The sequence below is a fragment of the Copidosoma floridanum genome, unplaced genomic scaffold (genome assembly GCF_036245765.1).
Source record: "Copidosoma floridanum isolate Cflo_tuat_1 unplaced genomic scaffold, Cflo_Japanese_pri ptg000004l, whole genome shotgun sequence".
Lineage (NCBI taxonomy): Eukaryota > Metazoa > Arthropoda > Insecta > Hymenoptera > Encyrtidae > Copidosoma > Copidosoma floridanum.
The window spans coordinates 11,589,982-11,613,762 of NW_028321881.1; the positions used below are offsets into that span (position 1 = coordinate 11,589,982).

The 23,781-nt window shown below is 31.1% G+C and overlaps 1 protein-coding gene across 1 annotated transcript in view; it reads left to right on the forward strand.

The window, feature by feature from the left end:
* Positions 1-23,781, forward strand: part of DCTN2-p50 (dynactin subunit 2) — a 546,499-nt gene that overhangs the window by 316,729 nt on the left and 205,989 nt on the right. The gene's annotated exons all lie outside the window — the stretch shown is intronic.

The following is a 23,781-nucleotide window of genomic DNA, read 5'->3' on the forward strand; positions in this document are numbered from 1 at the left end:
ATGTGTCCTATGTATATGAGCAATTCTTTTACAAATCAAATGGATTTTGACCTTCACCTTTTTGATTCAGCTGAAAATTTTTTTCCAGTTTCTATATTGAAAAATAAGAGATAAGTGTCCGAGGAATTCTTGTTTTCTCGCTTATTTTCGATTTTATAAGTTATAACGAATTTCATAATAGTAGTTGGAGACTCATTTTAAACAATGTATAGCACCGAATCCTTAAGAGCTACAAAATCTTTACCAATAGCACTTTTGTAGCTAAAATGTTAAACTTTAAAAAAAAAAATTGAAAAAAAATTATCAACAAATTTATGTTGTTATTAACAATTTAATTTTTTAAATCGATTGTTAACAATTGCCCCCAGAACGAATCGAATTTTTATTATTACAATCGTATTCTGCGTCAAATTTTACGTAAAAATCACGTTTTTAAAATATGGAGACTTTTCAATTGTTAATGTTAAAATATTAATTTTGTAGCGCGTAATGGTAAAAAAACTGTTTTTTGAGTATCAAATAATATTTGTACTTCGTATCACAAAAAGTCAGAAGTAAAAGTTGTAGATAATTGAAAGATCTACAACTTTTGTATTTACTATTTGTCAGTATAACCTTAAAATTTTGTATAAATATGCAAAAAGCGAAAAATCACCATTTTATCAATTATTAGGGGTAATTTTTTACTTGTAAAACGGAGATGATCAATAGTAACTGAAAAAATTACATTTTATTAAATTAATGAAAATGTGTAATAAAAAACCATGTTAACATTATGATTCCTTAATATTTATTCATAAATGTAACAAAACTTTTATGTACAAGTAAAACTTTTTTTACAGTTTCATAACAAAATTATGTCACTTGAAAATTTTTACAATATTTGTTTCTTCGTGCAAAGAAAACAGCCTTGCTTCTTATTCTTGACAGTGGAACCATGCTGTGATATTTAAGCGTTCCCTTAATCGTTGTTGCTCTCAAAAATCTCTCTGACACTTATTTTCTTTTTTCTTAGTAATCATCATTTGTGAAATAGTGACAAGTAATATTTGGCAGTGATTCTGTGGCCCAATCAAAAAGTTCTCATGGCGTTCGAATGGGATTGTCAATTCTCTGAAGACTTGCTCTGGCAGCTAGTCATTTTACAGTCCCGCCTATTCCGTCGCATGGCCCCTTTTCATGTGAAGTGGGGAAAAAATGCCACTCTGCTGCTATTTTAAAGTCTTCAAAGTGATGAGTGAGCTCAAGAACATTCGTCACGCCTGGGCACTTTTTACAAGGATTCAAATAACAATCAGTCATTTTGTTTTTGCATACTATACGATCCAAACAATCCTTGTAATTGATCAAAGGCAGCTCAGAACCGGAAGTAAGTGGTTTAAAATTGGTTTTCATGGGCGAAGATCCTAAGAAGCTTAATTCTTAGTTGAAAAAATGTACTCGTTCACTTTGCAAAGATGGATTATCTCCCGAAAATCCAGATGTACCGTCACTGTTCCCAACTTTTTATCAGATTCTTCACTTGAAGAATCCACTTTTTGTAGCGGCTAAAAAAATTAGACTAAAACATAGACATGAAATTCTACGAGAGGTTAGGTATGTCTGAACTTAATATAGTATTCAAAATATCGTACGTACCAATTCTGGTAGCTCATTTTCACTCTATTTTTTATCTTCTTTTTTCAGCTTTGATAACTTCAAGCGGCAACAAGAACAAATTTTTTGTTGTAATGCATCTGACGAAATTGCCTCGTCCAGTTGTAAAAGTTGGTTTTTATTTATTGTTCTCAAATCAGAAGTGTTTGTTGTTAGATGTTTAGGATTAAAAGGATTAAAACATCTGTCTGATCAATAAATAGTATTTTGCATTTTAACTTGCCTCTTTCCGTGGCATTGTTACAAAGTAAAAATTATTTAACTTTCAATTACAACGAGTGAGAATGCGTCTTAGTCGTGAACTATAACGACCGCACAGCTGATCTTAAAGCCAACGAACTTGTAGTACGGGGAAAGTACGCGAGTAGCGTGGGTAACACTTTGAATCATAGATCGTACGGTGGGCAGGCTTCCCCGCGAAGTTTTAAAATTCCAAAAAATCAAAGAGATGAAAAATCTTTTTTTTATTTAAAAGCAGGCAATTAATAAAACAATAAAAAACAAAGGAGCAATAAAAAAATTTGAAGAACAAAAAACAGTTCACGTGTTGATGTTACGTCGAGCATTGTTATTATTATTTTTTGTCTAGTGATTAAAATTTTTTTTTCTTTAATAAAAATTTGCTTAGGAGTCAGGAGATGAAATTGGAAAACAAATTCCTCATGATTTTATTTTAATGAAAATTAATACTAAATATATGATAAAATGGTAATTTCTCGCTTTATTGCATGATAATACAAAATTTTAAGGTTATACTGACGTATGGTAAACACAAAAGTTGTATATCTTTTAATTATCTACAACTGCTACTTTTAACTGTTTTTGATACGAAGCAAAGATGTCATTTTATACTCAAAAAACAGTTTTTTTACCATTACGTGCTACATCAATTAATATTTTAACAAACACAATTGGAAAGTCTCCATATTTTAAAAACATGATTTTTACGTAAAACTTGACGTAGAATACGATGGTAATAATAAAAACTTGATTTATATTGGTGATAATTGTTCAAAATCGATTAAAACAATTAAATTATTAGTAACAATAATAATTTGTTGATAGTTTTTTTTTCAATTATTTTTAAAGTTCAATTCTTTAGCTACAAAAGTGCCATGGGTGAAAATTTTGTAGCTCTTAAGGATTTGGAGCTATACATTAATTAAAATGAGTGTCCAGCCACTATTTTGAAATTTGTTATAACTTGTAAAATCAAAAATAAGCGATGAAAAAAAATTCCTCGGACACTCATCTCTTATTTTTTAATATAGAACCTGGAAAAAAGTTTGCAGCCGAATCGGAGAGGTGACGATTAATTTTTACCAAAATCCGTTCGGTTTGTAAAAGAATGACCGTTAGACACATATATTTGTATGTTGTATAGACTATTTTTGTAAAACGTTGTAAGAGCCTCCTCTCCTTCCCTTACTACTCTGCATTAATTATCAACAACTGATGCATGTTGGGCTAGACTATACTTGTTTCATAACCATGCTATAATTTTTTGAAAAATTTTTTTTCTTTAAGCTTAAACGATAGAGTCAAAGATAAAGAAAAAATTTCGGTTGTATTTGTACTTTGACGAATCTTTGTTCATTTTATAATTTAATATTTGATTTCCTTAAAAAATTTCTTACACTTTTTTTCAGGTGTGTATCTCGTATTTTCTTTGACATTAAACATAAGTATTATTAATCATTCTTACATACTCTGTGCTATTCTATAATTATATTTATAACGGATTTTTTAACCCACATTTAAGATTCTACAAATTGTCGACGAGGATGGCGAACAGCAGGAGTGGCAAAAGTGCAGCACGTGCTCAACGTCTTCAAAACTACCACGCTCATGTATATTACACTCTTTAAAATAACGAGAAAAGATTTTCATCCATGGTAATAGTTTTGAAATAACGACAAGTATATTACAACAATACAAGCTCATACAAATATTTTTTGTCGAAATAATACAAAAATAGTAACAATCACATGGCCTACACTGACTACGTCTACTTCTTCACTCAGCGTAAGAAATATACCACAGATGCAAATACAATACTTCCAACCTAAATCTTCAAATGTGACAAGATGGATACAGTGTTGCGGAGGGACACGTGCAATAATGAATGTCAAAGAAGCAGACAAAACGGAATTTTTACTGCATTACATCGGAGAGAAAGCATTTAAGCTATTGTGTGACAAGTTTAAAGAGGGAAACTCTTACAACAAAACCTACATGAAAATAAAAGACAAACTGAAGAAACAGTAGGCGTCTGCGGGGCTGAAAATTGCCTAATGTTTCAGCTTTAACTGCAGAAAACAGCTGCCCGGGGTGTCGGTCCTAACATTAGCTAACGCTTCACTAAAGCTAAGTATAAATTGCAATTTTTTCGCTTACGAAGATAGTGCTCTACGAAACCAACTGATTTTCGATATACATAGCAAACGCATACAAGCTTGGCTCCTCAAAACTTAAGATTTAACATTTACTACAGCCTTGAATTTGCCACTCGCAATGGAGCTCTCTGAAAAAGAGGCCATTTGTTTCAGTACGGGTAATGTAAAATTTGAAATAAATTACATACGCGTGAACAAAAGTAATGTAAAAAGATCGCAAAACGAATTGGGGAAGAAAAAATCGTCTCACGCAAAACATATAGAAAAAAATTGTTGCAGGTGTGAGAGTGGAAATCATCTTGCGAATCGTTGCAAGCTGCCTGCTCATATAACCTGTAACCACTGACAACAGCATAGCCATTTGGAGAGGGTATGCTTCAGAAAAATAAATCGTCACGATATTGACCTTCTCGAGGACTCCGAGAATTCCAACGCATCTGACGTCAGGGAAATTTGCCCCTTGGAGGTGTGCCCTGTCGCAGACAAATTCAACAATTTGCTTCCACCTCCGAAATTTTCCAAAACCAGGGCTAAGTTTTGCAACACCTTGTTTGTGAATGGTCAGCAGGTTATCTTCGAAATAGACACTGGGTCAACGGTAAAGATCATGTGCCAAAAACAAGCGTCTGCGTTATTTAGTAACTTTGTTGTAAAATCAAGTAATTTTAACTTGGTACCCTATTGTAAATAAAGAATTTTAGTACTGGGGTACATGACGGTCGATTTTGTCTTTAAGAAACGCAAATACAAATTATATCTGAACATAATAAACGCTGATCGTGAGCCTTTGCTAAGTTGCGAGTGGGCCAGGCAGTTTCTAGAGTTCAATGATTCAAACAGCCTCCTACATATTTTTTAATTATGTGAAAATACAGATTTCGATAAAGATGTTTATATTAAGCACTTATTAGTCTAGTACAAAAACCTTACAAAATAAAATAATAGTTCCATGATTGAATTTAAAGCCGCACTGAGTCTTAAATATAGGGCCAAAGAGGTTTTCTGCAAACCACGTTCAGTAGCTTTTAAGCTGGTTAAGAAGGTCAATGACGTATTAGACAGATTAGAAACATTAAAATTTTAGACAGAATTAAAACGTCTGCCAACGCTATTTCCATTGCCCTTATCCTAAAGAAAAAATGGCCGTGTAAGAATCCGTGGCGACCATACTCATTGTATAAATCTACTCCTTCACATTCCAGATTATCCACTACCAAATACTAAAGAACTTATTGCTGATTTAGTGGGTAGATTTTTGAGAAAATTGAATTTGTAGAGTCTTTCTTACAGTTACACATCGATAATTTTAGCGCTACACTTCTCTTAATACCTACAGGGGTCTGTACAAATATAACCGTATAATGTACGGAATCGCTTCAGCACCATTGATTTGGCAAAATGTTGTTGAGCAGATGATTAAAGGCATTCCATATAGTAAAGTTTTGCTCGACGATATCAGGTTCGCTGGTCGAAATGTCAAAGAGTACACTACTATTCTAGAAATAATCTGCTAGCAACTAGATAAATATAATGTTCAAGTTAATTTTGACCTTGGCAAAATAGTATTACTTGCAAATAAAATCACGTACTGCAGGTACGTAATAAACAAAATAAGTATTTAGAAAGACCCAAAGAAATGTGCAGTGATCGCGAAACTTCCAAAGCCAACTAGTCAAACCAAGGTACCCATTTTTATTGGAGGGATTACTTTTTTAGTCATTTTGTTGAAAATTAATGTAAAACACTTGAGTCACTCTATGAACCGTTAAAAACAAACGTTAAATTCATTTGGACTGATAAACATAAAAAAGCCTGACTAGAAGCAAAAAAATTTTTAACATACGAAAAAAACTTCGCTTTTTACGATAACAAACTAGCCTTAGTCTTGTCAACAGACGCCTAACTCTACGGAGTCCACGCTGCTTTGGGCCTCAGTTACCCAGATGGTTCGAAAAAAGTCATCAAACAAGCGTCAAAAACTCTAAATAAAACCCAACAGAAGTATATCCAGATTGACAAAGAGGCTTACGCGATTGTTTTTGCGGTAAAAGGTTCCATTAGTATGCATACGGTAACCAATTTATTTTAATAAATTAGATCCTAACTCAAATTTTAACAAAACAAAGCCCTGCCAATTTTTAGTGCTCTTAGAATGCAACATTATGCAGTTTTCTAGCTTGATTTCCGTTCCCATATCGAGTACCGTCGCATAGTCTCCTGAAACGGACTTTTTTGTGCATATATAAAATAGTGCAGGCTGCTGTGGACCGATCGATATGATTTTTTTTGGAAATTGTAGGTGAATGCACAAGGAATACCAGAAAAATTGTCCCGACCCGAAAAAAGGTGTGGAGGGGGTTGAAACTATCCTTAAAAATTGTTAAAAATATAGAAATGACACATAGTTTTGTCTAACTTATTTAATTAATTAAGACTTAACAATAATTAAATATAAACATTTTTACATAAGATAGCAAGATTTCAACAAATTACATTGAAATGGGTTATTATAGGTCTTATGGGGGTTGAAATAGTACAAAACTAAATTTGAATTTTCGTACTGTAAAAAATAAATTAATAATAATTCTGTAATTTGGTCTATAATTTATTTTATATCTAACAAATTTACCAGTTATGTTATAAGCAAGTGCTAAAAAAAGTACCGTTACAAGGGTTGAAAAATTTTGAAGCTTACCCCAAAATTGCAATTTTTAGTGATATTTGTGTCAAATAAATAATGTTTCCGAATTTGTAAAAATTTATTACAGACTTTACTGAGAAGGAATAAACCACAAATTCGGTATAATAAAAAATGATTGGGTGACATTATGGTGTTAAAGATGAAAAATTTAACATAACAAACCCTGAAAGAGTCAATTTATGTGTTTTTAAGGTCAAGTGAAGTATGTTTCTTAAAGTTTGCAATATATTACTTCTAATAACTTATTGACCTATTCTTTATTACGAAAAGTGCGATAATACCACTGCAAGGATACACAGGGGTTGAATTAACCAAAAAGTACCCCTACAATTGATATACATGCATATGTTTTCTTTCGCACTATTATACTTCTGCTCAGATCGTCAATAATTATTTGTAATAAAACTCAAAACGAATTTATTAGTACTATTGCCGTGCAGTTCATCATAAAATAATTGTTGAGCTGTGAAGGGTTGAAATTATACAAAACTTCCCCTATCTTAAATATTGTTGAGATAATTTTAAGTGCATAACTTCTATTTTCCTTTCATGTTTATCTGTATTTGTTTTTAAGGAAGTACAGTCATAACAAATTGACCAGGAATTAGGTGTGATAAAAAGTGAAATCGTACTTCTCCACTGTACCGGGGAAAAATATCGTAAAACAACCTACAAATAGGCTATTTCACCTATTATACAGGTAACATAAATATTGTTCCTCTAACCTTTATTACGTTACTATCGGAAACGATTCAACCTGTCCTTCGTGACAAAAATTTTATGAAAATTACTTGAAAGCTACACATGGGTTAATATGATAAGAAACTACCCTTATCAGTAATATTTCCTCATAAAGTATGTGGCATTTGATATTTGTGCAAATTTGTATGTAATTGCTCTTATGATTATTGAAGAATAATATATCAGTAAAACAAATGTATAATACATTTTCGAATGTTGATATTAAGCTATACAGGCTTCGTAATATCACAAAACTATCCCCGAAGTAAAGAATTTTCGTAATGCTTTAAACAAAAAAATAGTATTACTTTAGGTTAGTCTATAATCATTTATAGTTTGGTTTATGACTAATTGATCAATAGTTTTGTGACGAAATACTGCAGTGAAGTAATATTATGCTTAATGGGGGTTGGAGTATACTAAAATGATCTCTAATATTGCAATTTTAGAGATTATTCAAAATAAATTTGCAAGTAATCTTTAAGTTAGCTTATGCATATTCATAAGGTCACTACAGACAAATTTACTAGTAATTTCTCGATGGCATTCTAAAAGAAAAGTAATACGGAGCTACAAAGAAGTTAAAGTACAACAAAATTACTTCTGTAATTAAAATTTTATTTGACATTCTTATTGAAAGATCAATATTTTCTAAGATTTCATCATGTTGTTTTAAAGAACAGATTAATAAGTGTCTTTGTAAGGAGCAAGTCACTTAAATTATTATTAAGTGCTACAGGAGACAAAAAATACAAAACGAAAATCAGCATGACTATTTTTTATGCAAAATTCTTGTTGCATTGATTACATTCTTTTAAGTATGTCTATAATTATTTTCAGCGTTAATGAAGACGAATACACTAGTGGTTTTGTGACGAAAAGAATAAAAAGGTGTATCATTATGCTATAAAAAGGTTAAGTAAACACTAATACAATTGAATCGAACTCTTTTCATATTATGAATGTCTAATTATAATGATTCCTCGAAGTTTGCTTACAATAATTTTACCGTCCCTATTAACAATATCACAAAGATTTAAAGTAGCTGATTGTCAATTGGGTTTTGTTTACGTAAAATTATTTAAAAAAATATTTGTTACGTACTTTCGACCCAATAACTGGATTATCTTGTTTCAACAACGTAAAAAAACTTTTAATTTATGTTATTTGCGTAACTTCTATATTTTAATGTTATATGTAAAATAAAAATCATTAATAATTACAAAAATTACAGTTATATAGGAAAATAATTTGTAAAATTTCGATCCTGTACAATAATCTCATTAGAAATGTAAGTATTGCTACATTCACATGAATCAGGACCTTTTATACCTTATAAATTTTAAATTACTATATCTTTTACTTATATTACTTTCATTACATCATTAGTAAAATAAGTAATTAATGTGCCAAAACTAGCAGTTTATAGTTAAAAGGATTAAATTTTACATTCAGTGGCGTGAGCTTAAGAAACAGACGAAGCCTTGCGCGATCGTGGCTCGGGAATTGCACTCTTGAATTTGGATATCGCGAATAAAATTATTTTCATTGATAGAGATTTGATATAACGATACAATTCAACATGTTTGATCCTAAACTACAGCTTCACCAAAAAATATTGGCAAAACAGTCGCTGGAACACCGAAAATAAGGGATGTTTATCTCAAAATGCTCAAATCAACATTATATCAAGATCAGACTTTACAAAATGGTCTTATCCTCAAGTAAGCTGTGCCAAGCTTATGTCCAAAAAAAACCCTACTCACAGAAAATTTAGTTATGTTGAAAACGTAAGCGTAACTGTCCTCAACACAACATACTTCACTGGCAAATTGTCTTTCCCGGTGCTTGAAATAGCTAGTCCAAAAATACAAGCTTCAATTACATTAACAAACAAGTTGTATTCACTAATAATTTTTAATTATCAAACATCAAACAAGAGAAAAATGTGACATAAAAACTGTTTTTCTAATTTTGTTAAGGGTATAAGGTAAGAAATCAATATCTACTAATCTATCAGCAAAAAAAGAGGTAAAAAATTACATGTAGAAAAAAAGTTGTGATATCCATATCAAAATTACATTTTAAGAAAAATAATAGGTCAGGTAAGTTTTATATGTAAGCACTTATATTTCTGTCGTAGAAAGTAAAGAATTAAAGTCTAAATTAAGGCAAGTTTCGTTTTACTATCGATACAATACTTAAATATTGTTTAAAAATTTCTTGTTTGATAACAAAATCTAACTAAGTAATTTTTACTCTTTACTAACATTACACCAAAAAATTATCATGATAACATTTTTTTATATGCTTAACATAAACCTTTATAATTATATTTGAAATTACAGTAGCCTAAATATTTTAGATCAACAGTAATAATTATTAAGTTTGCTTTTGTTAATATACAAGATATTTTTAAACAATAATTAAGTACTGTGTCGATAGAAAAAAGAAACTTGCCTCATTTTAAAAATTGATTTCTTTACTATCTACGTCTGAAATATGAGTACTAACACATCAAACTTACCTGACCTTTTATTTGTGTTAAAAAGTAATTTTTATAGAATCTTAATCACAAATAAAATATCTGAGAAAATTTTTATGTCACCTTTGTAACCTTTGTTTTTTTTTGTAATTTCCTATGACAGTGGTGAAGTAGTACGTTTATAGGAGACATGGATGAAATGCTTGAATGCCTTAATCTCGCAGTAAAGTAAACCAAGACCACATTGAAGTGCTTCCTCATTGGCATCAAAGACATTTTCTTTATATTAAAAGTGTACGTTGTAAATAAGCACATAGGACACATTTTTGTGGATGTGTTTCCAACGATAGCATTTACACATTTACCATCGAACATTGTAAGCACTATTTCATATTGTACTTTGACAAAACTACCATTTGATAGGATAAATTCACCAACTTTTAGTAGGTGTATTTCCTGTTGCAGTCTCTGATACTCATCCCTAATACTTTCATAAGTCTCTTCCTCAAGGGAAATTCTCTAGGGTCTACAAAACCTTGAACTTTGTGGATTGTTGTTCAAACAGAAATTTTCAACTGTAACATAATTGTATTTATAAAAAATAATTAATATTGTAAAATCAACCGAAAATTTTATTGAAGTAATTCATGTGATTATTGAAGTTAATTTTTATAGAACTATTAACATTGAATAGAATTGTACATTTAAACGTTATTAAATTTTTTGTTTAATTACAAAATATTTTTAGATAATGCATGCAAGGAGAAAAAGTTGAACGAACTTATAAAAGTAACGGTAACATTGTGTTGAAAGAATTTTACTGTAATCAATAAAAATTTACTTTAATTTTGGATCTATTTTATACGCAGAAATGTCGCATAAGAAGCATAAGAAAAGATAAACGTAAGAAATATTTAAAAAATGACTAATACCATGTGTATCACAGCTCAATTTTAAAATAAGTACATTAGTCACAATTAATGATAGCTCATTGCTCTTATTCTCATCTTCAGGATCGATACATTTTTGCTGTCCATTGGTGTGCCCTGATGAGCTATTAAATCCAAGAGTACATCTCAGACGCATATTACTTAACTGTTGTTCTTCTCACTGTAGAGCAACAGTCTCATACAATCGTTTTGCAGTTTTGTTTAATAGAGTTTGTAAGGGTACAAATGCTTTCTCTTCAAAAACTGTGCAAGTATCAGGGATACATTCTTCCATAGCCTCTTTTATGATCTTATACGTTGGATAAATGTAACCATTTCTCGACATGTAGTCGTTTCGCAATGGTTGGTAATAGCTTTGTGTATCATCTGATTCCAAATAAAAAGCGAGTGCAGACTCTTCAGTATGAGCTATCTCATTACTTGATTCATTTACTGCACAGCTCCTCGTATTTTATTTCTTTTCACATAGTCTCACTGCTAATTGCAGGATTTCCAAATGACCTCCAGCAATTGTAATGATTTGATTTGCAAGGTTATAGCGCAGTAATCGACATGCATCTTCCGCTTTTACTTGCTTTCTTCCTCCTTTTGTACCGTTTACCCTTGTCTGCTTTGTGGGCCTACTTTTGAGACTACTAGTACTACAACTTTTTTTTTTCGAGGGTTTCTAGACATTTTCTAAGATTACGCAATGAAAAAAAAAATCAAATATGTACATGAAATGTGAATAAAGGCTGTTACTGAAATTTTGTGAAAAACTTATTTAGATTATAATAAAAATTGAAGTATATTTGACAGAATTCAGAAGACTATGGCATTTTAAGAAAATACTCGGAAATACATGTTCTACGCTGGGGAATGATTACTGGGCTGCTTTGAAGGAAATACGAAAAACAAGCTGCTAATTTCGAATAAAAGTGGTAAAGTTTATATAAAAAAAAAATTGTGCCCTTGACTTTTTTTTGAGTGCTTTCTAATTCTTTCTGGTGGCCCCCTTTTTTAAATGAGCTGTCTATCCTGTATGTGTCAATAGATATTTCTAAAACCTCGTTCTAAGCTCTTATAACTATATCTGCCCCCTGCGCGCTCTGCGCACCGACCCCCGGAAAAAAACACGAATTATATTAATTGTTACTTAAAATTAATGTATGTAATAAATGTATAATGATCATAATTAATAACATAAATTTTTAACAATCGTTTTTTATTTTCCCTGATTAGTGCCTAATTTTTAAATATTTAAAACGACAACGTATTGAAAGATTCTAAATATCGTCAAAAATTGAAAAATTACTATATTGTCAGAATTACAAATTAATTTTGTTTTAACAGTATCGTTAGTTAATTGGTTTTTTTCTTTCAATTTTTTATAACTAAAATTTTGGACCATTTGTATTTTTTTCTTCGTTCACTTTTACTTCGTTAAATTTATTTTAAAAAGTTACAAAATGTCTAACAAAAAATGACAGTGAATTAGACTCCCCAATTGCAACGAACAAAAAAATTCTTCCTTTTACATCTACAGAGAACTTTCTTACAATAGCTTGAACAGGTTTTGCTTCTATTCTGCTTCCAAAGAAAATGACCACTCACATAACTTTCAGACTTCCTTTAGACTTAAGCACTATAGAAAGTGCGTTCTTCCAGTTTGAGCCAAATAAACAAAAATAACGTAATCTAGAAGTAGCTATTTGGGATGAAGCTTCTATCATACCGAAAAAAGCGTTAGAAATCATTGATAGGAGTTGAAAGATTTATCTAGTAGTAATAAACCTTTTAGAAATAAAATAATTATTGTAGGTGAAGACGTTCGTCAAATTCTCTTAGTAAAAAACGAAAGAAAAATTACTATTGGTCAAGAAACCATAAAATTTTTTAATTTTTGGCCTTTGTTTGATATTTTTTATTCAAAAAATGATGTACATTCGATTGATAAAAAATTTTCTTTGTTGCTACTGGATATAGGAAAAGGCAAAATTAAAACTTTTGGAATTCCTCAGACATGGAAAACAAATGATTTACGTTCTAAAATTTTCAATAATGATGATGATTCTTTTATAATTGAAGCTGTATTAACCTCTCACACTGAATGAACACATTTATTAAACAAAAAAATTGTGAATAATATGGTAGGAACATAAGTAACTTATTATAGTATTAATGAAGCAACTCAAAAAGGAGTAGATGATTCAGACGATAATATTTATATTAATTTCCCTACAGAATATTTAAATAGTATTAAAGAAGGTCTTCCTCCACACGAATTAAATTTAAAAATTCACGCTATTGTTATGTTAGTACGAAACTTAAACATATCTGAAGGACTTTGCAATGGTAAAAGATTAAGAATTAGAAAATTATTCAAATACAACATCGAAGCTGAAATAATTACAGGTGAAAAAAAAACGAAATAAAGTCTTTATTCCAAGAATAAAACTAAATACAAACAATTCTTCTTCACTACCATTTATATTGTACAGAAAACAATTTCCATTTACCTTAGCTTTTTCTATGATTATCAATAAATCTCAAGGTCAAAGTTTTGATGACTTAGGATTATACCTTAGAAAACCATTAGTTTATCATGGGCAATTATATGTTGCATTGTCTAGATGTAGGAACCAAAAATAAAATTTTCATCAAAATAGACTTAGAAAACAAGTTTGAAATTGAAAATATTGTTTGGAATAAAATTCCATAGTTCGCTACTATTTTTATACTTTCTTGCAAATTTTTTTTTTCATCAAAAAAGCAAATTTCAGTACCGTCTAGTACCCAGATTTATGAAATCATAAACAATCCGTTTTATGTAATTTGTTTTTAGATACACCATCATGGATGCAAAATTTTATCAGTGTGACAATTGTAACTCAAAATTTTCAAATTATGAGTGTTTATCATCGCACGAAAAAGTTCACAAAAAAAAAATTTTTGTATGTGATCTGTGTAGTATTATAATGTTAGAGGAGAAAAACTATTTGCGTCACTTAAAAGAATGCCAAAACATTGAGAAAAAATTTAAGGGTATTAAATGCAGGAAATGTTTCAGAAGAAATAATCACTTACAGAGGGATTTGAAAAGTCATGAAAAACACGTTAAAAAAAACATTTGTCAAAATTGTGGGTAAGGTTATGTAAGAGCAGAGCACCCAATGAGACATTTTAGAGTATGTAATCAAAATAAACATCGTAAAAATATTAATTGTAACAAAGTTTTTTGTTATGGTCAAATAAAATATTATGTGAATATTAGACCATTCGTAACAGTTAATATATAAGGCTTTATAAATTTATTTACATTATATATGAAGAAGCTGGGGGGGTCCGATGTTGCCAAGAAGTTAAAAAAAAAAAAAAAAAAAGCTGGGGGGGAGTATGGTCAGGAGCGGAGGGGGGGAGCTAGCAAAAAGTAGGATCACTCAAAAATGGCAAGAAAATAAAAGAAATCTACCTCATTTGGATGGGAGCGGCGGGGGAGTGGGAGGGAGCAAAAGCTCGCTCTAACTCTTACGACTTTATAATATAGGAAGATATATATATATATATATATATATATATATATATATATACTAGTGGGGCTTAGCCCCCTGCGCGCTCCGCTCGCTAACCGCCTACAGTTCTAACTTAAAAGGATAGTCTTTAAATCATATTTGTTAGTGGGGAGAGGTTGGAGCTCAGAATTTTGTAAGGAAGAAGAGTTTTAGATCTACATCGTCAAGCATTAGTATATATTTATGAGTCAATTTTCACACCACCCAGAAGGTACTATTGTGGCACGTTGAGAGTTTTTTTTTAAACTTTCCGTTATGTTTAGAGAAAAAAGGTTTATATAAGCTTTGCTAGTTTTGACAACTTTTATTTCACTTAAATATGATTGAAAAAAAAACAATCCTTTTATTTTTATGTTAAATGTTAACACTACTGTAATATAACAAGTAATTTCATCAATAAAAAATATCATTATGTGTTACAATATTCTTTGATTGTATAAAAAACACTTATACCGCAATAAAGCTTTTGATAATTTAGATAATCTAAGCCATAACTTTCTGTTTTTTTAAAAAAATAGTCAGTGAATGTAATTTTTTCTCAAAAATAGTCATATAAATATTCGCCCTCCTGCGCACAATGCGCGCCAATCCCTGGCGTAAAAGTCTAAAATTTTTTCTGTTAATCTTTAATTACTTGAAATTCATTTGTATTTCTTTAATGTCATTTTTTAAGAATATTGAAAAACAGTAGATTTGAAAATTAATTTACTTTATTACTTCCTTTAATGTACAAAAATAAATATTTGAAATTCTTAATCATACTACATTATTATTTATACATTTCAAAAAATATCATAAAATCTGCTTCTGGTTTTAGTTTTCTTAAAAAAACGCTTTTATTAAACTTCTGAAATAAATAAAATAATTATCTACTACCATATTTAATAATACGATAATATTTAATCAAATTTCAACATTTGAATTTTACTTACTTTCTTATGATATGTCTTAATATTTCTTTTTAAAGAATCCTTCCTAGATAATTTTTTTTCGCATTCAAGGCAAATATCTCCATTATGTCAATTATGTGTTTTCATGGGCCTGTTTAAATGTGTATCTTTTTTAAATTTTTTTAAAACATCGATGAATAATACATAAATTTCTTTTGTTCAATTTTTTATTGGAATTTAGAGAGAAGATATAAGGGGGGGGGGCTTATGCTGCATGGTGGGATGCGATTTGTTTCCGTTACATATTAACCCTCACGTGAGTATTTATGGCCCAACATTAAAAGATTTACTTCACAATTTTCATACAGACGTTACTACTTTGCGTACAATCCAACATCAAATTATAGTAAATATTACGTGGACAAATTGTATCGTGCGCGTTTCTTTGTACTTTGAATCATTAAAATAAAGCGTATGTGTTAAATTTTAGTATTTTTTCATAAAATACCGTAATTAAAAAATTAATTGTACGATAAACAGACTATACTCAATGGAGACAAAAAGAAAAGGAATATTTAATTACTTCTTCTAAATAATTTACTTTTTCCCTTAAAAAATATCAAAATATGTTCCATACTGTACTATCTTGCATTGGTGCTAAAAAGTGCAGGATTTTCCATGGAATATCAGAACTAAACTAAGTTTTTTAAAAATACACATTTTTTCGGAATTTTTTTTTTTTTTTACATGATGATAACATAAGCTTTGTTAGTCAGTTGTAATTTATTACCTGAAATACAAGAGAAATACAAGGAATATGTATTGGAGGTGACACGCGACTACTAGCTCCAAAGAATCTGTGTAATAGTAAATGCAGTGGCTGGAGTTTAAACTAAAACCTGTCCCATTTTGGAAGTTCCAAGGAAAGAGCGGCAAATTAGCGCCACTTTTTAAAGTAAAAAACTTCATGCGGCTGTAAATGGAACTAAAACCTGTCGCACGCGTATCACCTCGAATCATAAATTGGTAAATTATTTGATAATTGACTTTCTTAATATTACGTATACTCATCATGGTATAAAAATATTATGGTACACATGTGTATAAGTATGTATACATATATATCGAATTCTCATGAGGATGTGATAGTCTTGCAAAATTTTGGTTATATCTAATTTCTTGGATTTGTAAGATTTTTTAAAAAATGCAAAAGAAAATGTACAACATGTATTTAAAACTACGAAAAGCGTATATGGTACGAAAACGAAGTATCAACGATAACATTGTCTTCGTACTTGGAGCAGTGTCATCCAGGTTATGGTTTGTTTGATATGTTATTTACATTTTTGTGAAAAGGGTTGCAAATAGATACATAACACTTAAATGACTGAATACTGTAAATGACTGCGAACACGTCAATAGTTGTCATCTATATTCATCAAGATCATGTAACTACCTTCAAGGCGATCTCTGGCAAGTTTTCTATGAAGAACAAGATAATATCCTCGCATTGTCGCATTGATTGATAACCAATCTGATTTATCGTGGCATTCACATTGACCCTACGTGTATTTTATTTTGTTTCCAGCACTTGCTCACAACATAACTAGTAAATTTGTTAAATATAAGTTAAATTATAGAACACATTACAGAATTATTAATAATTTACTTTTTACAGTATGAAAATTCAAATTTCAGGGGTAGTTTTGTACTATTTTAACCCCCATGAGACCTATAATAACCCATTTCAATGTAATTTGTTAAAAACTTGGTATCTTGTGTAAAAATTTTTATATTTAATTATCGTTAAGTCTTAATTAAATAAGTTAGACGAAACTATGTGTCATTTCTTTTTTTTTTTTCAATTTTTCAGGGTAGTTTCAACCCCCTTCACACCTTTTTTTTGAGTCGGGACCATTTTTCTGGTATTCCTTGTGCATTCACCTACAATTTCCAAAAAAAATTATGTTGATCGGTCTACAGCAGCCGGCGCTATTCCATTTATGTACAAAAAAGTCAGTTTCGCTGCACTGTGCGTTGTTCAGAAAACAACGGAAATGCAAACTGTTTATTCAGGATGATTTCAGGTCCCCGAAGTTGATAACGACCAAACTAGTGCCGTTGTCGAAGTTTTTATACGGAACCAGTAGAAACATGACCCCTAATGTTTAATGATATCATCCACAAATCGAAAACTGACTTGAAAGTACAAAATGTCATTAAAAAACTCAATAATAATAAGAATATCTCAGCCAAAGATACTTAGAACATCACACCCAGTGAATTTAGCTTTGAAAAAGGCGTCCTTATGCGTTCCCGTCAAATTGTAATTCCGAAAGCTTTGTACATAAAAGTTCTACAGGAGCTTTACCTAGGTCAATTTGGTGTTGTCAAAATGAAAAACCTAGCGAGAGGCCATTTTTGGTGGTCAAACATGAATAACAACATCAAAAATATAGTTAACTGTTGTATTGAATGCCAATTGCAACGAAATGTCGTAAAAATTCCAGAAACTCATGTTTGGGAAAACCCACAGCTTCCTTTCGAAAGGTTATACATCGGTTTCAAATTATGTTACAGAAAGGTTTTCAAATAAGTATTTTTAAATCAGTGTTAACGCTTTTACCAAGGGGCCGGAAGTTTTTATCGTTCCAAACTTACTCAGTAAAACCACTATTGAATACTTATTGGTAGCCTTTTCGAGATTTGGAATTCCTCGAGTGATAGTATCAGATAATGTCAAACTAACTGTCATAGATATCAAACTATGAAACCCATGTGAAATTAGAATTACAAACTTTTTTAGGCCAGTATTGCACAATGCTACACGTAAAAACTCATTTGGCACCAGCTAACCTTGTTTTTAACAGCGAAACAAGAACTTGTTTAGATTTAATAAGACCTCACAAAGAGCGAGACACCAGCACGGACGAAAACCAAATAAATCTTTTATCGTGTTCTCTATGAAAGAATTAGTGCACGCGTGGAACTATACAATGTCAAACAGCATTTTGGAAAATTTGCGCTACAAATTGGCAAATTGCATTACAACGTCGAATTAAGCGATGGTAGGGTGTGAAAATGTCACGTCGACCAGCTATGCAAGTCGATATATACTATGCTTGCCATTTCAGACTTTGATTGCTGCTCATTGATTAATGGTTATGGTGCGCAAGATCAGCTAGATGTGGATTTTACGTTAAACGGTTCTGGAACGCCAGTTGACCAGCAAAATAATCGAATGACGCTTCCGCGCATGTATGATGGACTCGACATTCTCAACAGAGGAGACTCCGCCGAGGCAACTCCGACCCAAGACACTGTTGTCGTTTAACATCCTGTTATAATAAAAAAAAGTCAGTGTACCTGACCGATTGGGTCTGTAATTGGTTATTGTTTCATTTACAAAGTTTTCAAAGAGAAGAAAGTGTTGGGTATGGGAGCGAATGCGTGGTTAGCGAGGCCATACCATACAGCGCGTGTATGTGTAGCTCATCGAGCACATATGAGTAATCCACTGTGTGTGTTGTGTGTGTATGACGACGATGTGTAAGTACGCTGCTCGTCAGACTCTCGCTGAACAAGCAAGCTAGTGGTCGCAAGTTGCGTACTCTGCTCTTGTTTTAATTTTGGATTTCTAATAAAGAACCTGAGATATCTTTTGCAATACTTGAGTATTCAATTACAACTTATATTCAAGATCTTACACAGATGATTTTTTCCAATGTATAATAATTTTTTTTCATATTTTTTTTCTTTTTTTTTGCAAAGACATAACCAACGTTAAGAAAAAGTATGATAATCTTTTCGATATTGACTAATATTACCAAGCAGCATACTCTGAAAGATTCAAAAATGCTCACCATATCTTCTCTGCAATGCTTGTACAATTCTGTATCTTATTCCTCCTCTAAAGTGTAAGCCGTGCCGTCCCTAGTGTGTAGACATCATACTTAAGCATAGCCACCAGAGGTACAATATAAAAACTGTACTTGCTATCATTTAAATGAGTTAATAGTGGCTGAAGGTGCTTCTACGTAGATTCGTTTGGTCAGTAAAATTAGTAGAAGCTCTCTTGCATGGTGGTCGTTCGACAGCCATAGCCTTATCACACATGCAGCTTTGTTCAACTGACACTTATTACTTATTAGTCCTTTAGTTTTATCTAGTATTCAGTTTTGTGGTACTAAATCAGTTTTTTGTACAGTGGTTAAAACAGCACGCAAATGTCCTGAAAGGCATGAAACTAGTAACACAAACAATTAGAATTAGTTTAATAAATATTAGAAACTAATAGCAGGTCATAAAGATATAATTTCTACAAAAATAAATTGATGTTGAATATAAATACAAAACCTTCTTTTTTCTGATAATCAAAAAAAGTTACAAAGTTTATGTAAAAACAAAAATCCACCACTAGAATGTAGTTTTTTAAGTTCAAAAGTTTACGACCAAAAAACTGTACATCGGTAGTAGGTTAATTAATAAACAAAAATTTAAAATAATTGAACGACCGTGCGAACTGTATATGAATTACAGATGGCTTACAGCGACCACTAAAAAATTATCATTGTTTAAATTATATCGCATATGATAAACACTCTACTAATACATTTGTGAGTTGTAATTGTCGTGGATATTATGAAATGATTGATGATTGTTAAGAAAAATTGAAAGTTGTAAAAATTTCTGTATAAAAGATGTTATAGATTGAAATAGTATTATGTTACGTTTATACATAGCAACGTACATATTCGATTGATTTTTTGTCATTTTTTCTTAAGTTGGTTTGAACAAATTATTTTTTATACAAATTACTTCTGTATGCTCAATCAAATGATACTGTTGCAGTTCATCTTTTTTGAAAAGAACTGGTTGAATGTATCAGAATAGGTGCCTAATATTGCGATGGATATTATTTCTCTTTTAATAATGGGTAGAGCTTCTGTCACCGAAGTAAATAATCATTATGTGAACAAATAAAGTTATTTACTTTTGATTATAAGCTCTGGTAAAAAGTTGTAACGTTGCCATAGGACATAAAATAAAATAGAGTACAGCTACTTCATAGTGAGTAATATTTTTTTTAATTTTCGTAAAAATTATTTTCATAAAAGTTCACTTTCAAAGAAATTTTATTTTAATGGCCTGCTATTATTTATAAGTATTTATTAAAGAGATCTGAGTTAACAAGGGTACTAGTTGCATCACTTCTTGGCTCCTTTGCTAAGATTAAAGCGTGTAAGTGACTTGAATCCATACGTGTACAGAGGTCTCAATATGGCTACGATGTAAAAAGTTGGTGACTGCAACTTGTGTTGACAGTGAATGATGAAAGGGATGATGCTCTGCTTATATACATCACCTTTAAGACATTTCCAATACCTGCATGTTTTCCCGGCGAATAAAGGTAGTGGTTATTTAATACTGCTTTATTTTAAAATTGATTATTATTGTGTTGATATGAAGACTAAAGTCGTGATTATTATTGCTTAGTGATAACAATAAATATTATGAGTCTATGATAAAAGACATCTTTGTGGCGCTCTTGTACAAAACCCTCATATTAGGATAAATAACATCCAAAGTATGGTTCTTACTATAATAGTAACTGCATCGATACGTTATTTTCGCGACAAATCACAAAATACTTTTACATACAAGCTCAAACATTAGTTACGTTTTAATACGAGGTCTGTCCAAAAAGTATCAGGCTCACCTCTACAGCTCCGTGCCTTAGTATTCGAGCGATATCTGTGGTTTATAAACTTAAACGGTAAAGCCTCACGAACTTAGCGGTTGCTCATTGATACTTTTCAGACGCATAGTTCATAAGCAGCGTGTCTTAGTTTACAAAGTTATTTTTAGTTTGGCAGATTTCGTGATTGTTAAAAATGACTGAGAAGCAAAATGAACGAATTTGCATTAAATTTTGCTTTCAGCTTGAAAAAACGAGTTCTAAAACTATTCAGATAATGCAGAAGGCTTTTGGGAATGAGTGTATGAGCAAAACACGAATAGAAGATTTGTTTAATCGTTTTAAAGAAGGCTGTACTTCTGTTGATAGTCGAAGCAATGTTAAGTCGATGTTGATTATTTTTCTTTTATTAGAAATGTGTTTTGCGCCACGAATTTTTACCCACAGGTCAGACAATTAATAAAGAATTTTACGTTAGAATTTTAAAACGTTTGCGTGAAGCAGTGAGAAGAAAACGCCCGAACTTTTGGTCAAGTGATGACTGGCTCCTTTATCACGATAATGCGCCAGCACATTCATCGAATTCTGTGCAACAGTTTTTGACTAAATACAGTCCCCACATAGCCCCCTGTGACTTTTGGCTGTTTCTAAAACTAAAAAAGCCACTTAAAGGACAGTGGTTTGATGACAGAACGACGGTTGAGAATAATGTGATGAAAAAACTAAAAGTCATCCCTACAAGTAAGTTCCATGACTAGTTGTTCAATCAAACGAAAATTACTTTGAAGGATTCCATTTACCGGATGATGAAGAATAATGCCAGCGTAGAGTTGTAGAGGTAGTCCCGATACTTTTCGGACAGACCTCGTATACAAGTACATAAGCGGTATGAAATTGATTTACCATGAGAACATTTTTAACGGAGAAAATTATATGCAGTAAATTATAGAATTTTGAATTAAAAAGTCAATATATTCAATTTTTCTGTAATTTTGCAGCTACGAAAAATTTAATTTTTCTTAAAAATATTGTAGTCTGTAAACATTTAAAACATAATTTTGCCCTAATTTGAATAAATACAGAAAAGAGAAATTAAATGATTATGTCCATTTATCTGAGATTCATCCGTTACTTGTCGCTACCCCCAACGGCCCTCTCGCACGAATTAAATAGCCCCCCACTCCAGCCACCCTTAACAGAAAATAGAATATTTTTGAAAACTTTATAGTTCTCCTTTTTCTGACGCCCTCTACTCTCTCTGTGGCTCCCCTCTCGCACCCCTCCTACAAAATAAAGAATAGATCTCTACACCCACCGTGATTATTACCTAATAACAAGTGTGTAAAATCCCCCATAATCTCCCTCACTCACCACTCCAAATTTTAGGTATCTCTCTAACAGCCCCTTTACAGTGCACTTACAAAAACTTAGAATTTTTTTGTAAAAATATGCTATAAAAAGGTACATATAAGGTAATTTTCCTGCCCCATGGCCATCTCATATTTTCCCACAAAAACTTAAAATGTATTGTAAACTAGCTTATTATAGGGTCAATATAAGTTACTCACCTTCACAGCCCCCACACCCCCTGCATTAACTTAGAATTTTTCTTGAAATTACTCCAGAATAGGGTCAAGAGGTGCTTAACCCAAACCTCCCTTCACGAAAAAATTAGAGTTTATTTTAAATACCTGTTATTTTTATATTTGTTTACACCTTACTTCCATTTTTTAATTACTTCAATTTGTTTTCCTTCTATTTTCTTCGTATCTGGCTAAATAACAATTAATTTGATTATAAAAAAAACTTTCTTAACAAAGCTTAATTCTAAGGTGAAAAGTCTCGATAATGTATTTAATAACATTACGTTTTAATCTTTGTATATTCATTACTTATTAAGCTGGGTGTGGGGGCGTAGATACACACACCCATTTTTTTAAACCTCTTATTTTACTGTTCTTCAATGCCCATCATAAAATTAGGAAGAAAATGTAATCTTCCATTGGGTCAATTCTTTTGTACATTAGAAAACACACTACCATATTTTAACATAACTATATTTTTTTTTGTTGTGGCCTGATGCCTTTCAAAATTGTATGGTCTTATATACATTGTTACTTTAAATATTATAATTCATATTAATCTTAATAGAATTAAAAAAAAAAATCAGATATAATTAAACTAAATAACTTTTATATCTATTTTTTCCACACGGCCCATAAGGCAAACAGACGGGTGCGCTAACTTTTGTTGTTGTAATTAGGGTTTTGTTGTGATTGTGGAAGTCATCGCTAATCAGTCTTATACACAATCTTTTAAGAAGCTAATTGATAAAGTATACTATAACATATTGCATTAACGTTTTTTATTTATTTATTATTTTTAGTAAAATTTTCGATGAGGTAACTTCTCGTTATAATGTTAAAAAAACAAAAAAAACAAAAATGTTTTTTTATTTTTCTAATCAATTTTCATAACTGAAATTAGATAGTTGAGGCGTGAAGCCACACTCGTGTATATATATTTTTCTACATTATATAGTTATTTTTGTTGGGCTATCCAAACTTTCCCCCACACCCCAACGGTCCCTTCACGACGACCTTTACAGACTCCCTCAACTACTCCACAATACAAGGGAAAATTTTTTTATTTCTCCGTAAGTTGAACCCAACAAAATTTGTGTAAACCTCTAACCTCCCCCCACTACCTCTCC